Raw genomic sequence first — 1,175 nt, forward strand, 5'->3', positions numbered from 1 at the left:
GTGTGTGTGTGTGTGTAGTCTCCTGTTAGGCAGATGCATTGACTCATATAGCTATGTGCCGCTCTAATACTAACAATAATTAAAGAAATTAGCTCTCACGCAGCTGTATTGACACATATAGCTTAGTGCCATCAGAACCCTTTGTATTTTGTATTTTGAAAATAATCAGTAGCAATGTCAAGAAGAAATAAATTTTGAATTAATGGGCTTTCAGCTTATTCTGCCATTATAATACAAACTCTAACTACTTTAAAGTGCAGCTGGAGCTTGTGACCAAATGCCATACTCAGTGTATCCTCGAACTTCAAGAATATAGCATAGAAAATCAAATGATCAGAGGCAGAATAAATTGACAGCACATTAATTCTAAGGTATATTGAAAATATAAACACGAGGCTTTTGACGGCACTAAACCACTGTCACTGTAACTTCGTGGGTTTGTTTCCTCCCAAAACTGTTGTTTATATTGTTACTTCATGCAGATCGTATTCTTTTTCCTGTTTCAAAGTTTGGACAACAGAAAAGGTGCTTGGACTGATCGAAGTGTTCAGTTCCACTCCCACTTTGCAGGAGGTTAAGTGTAGCTTGGTCTGAACGTAGAGCACTATATAACTGCTCGCGAAATAGTTCAGATACAAATTGCTGTCAGTGTTCCTGAGTGTCCCATAACAGTTGCAGGATAAATAGTTGCTTGTGTTTCGCAGCATTTGCAAAACTGTGAAACAACAAATCTGGAATACTGCTTAGTTACTTGAACACCTGTATCGGGACGGTACAGATGCATTGTTGTTGAACTGTTTCGATACAATCTATCTCGGACTGGACTAGGCTTTAGGTTAGGTGTGTTTCGAAGCTTCATACATGACTTCTGCCTGTGATTGAAAATGCTAAGTTCTGATAGAAAAGCAGTTTCAAATAGTGTTTTAGGATTTCGGTAATGTTACAATATGGCAAAATAGATATTCAATTACCATAATGGCGTAAACTAGAATAAAATAGTCACTTGACTATCACTTTTATCTGAATAAAACTATATATTGACAACATTTTCCAAATCATGGGGAAACTGTAGTATAATATATTGCACTCAAAAGTTCATATTATTTCCGTAGGATATTCACAAATCAAAATTTTAATCAGATTCTTTATTATAAGAATATCATTTCCCTGCACCA

This window comes from Penaeus monodon, chromosome 31 (genome assembly GCF_015228065.2).
Source record: "Penaeus monodon isolate SGIC_2016 chromosome 31, NSTDA_Pmon_1, whole genome shotgun sequence".
In the NCBI taxonomy this organism is placed as follows: domain Eukaryota; kingdom Metazoa; phylum Arthropoda; class Malacostraca; order Decapoda; family Penaeidae; genus Penaeus; species Penaeus monodon.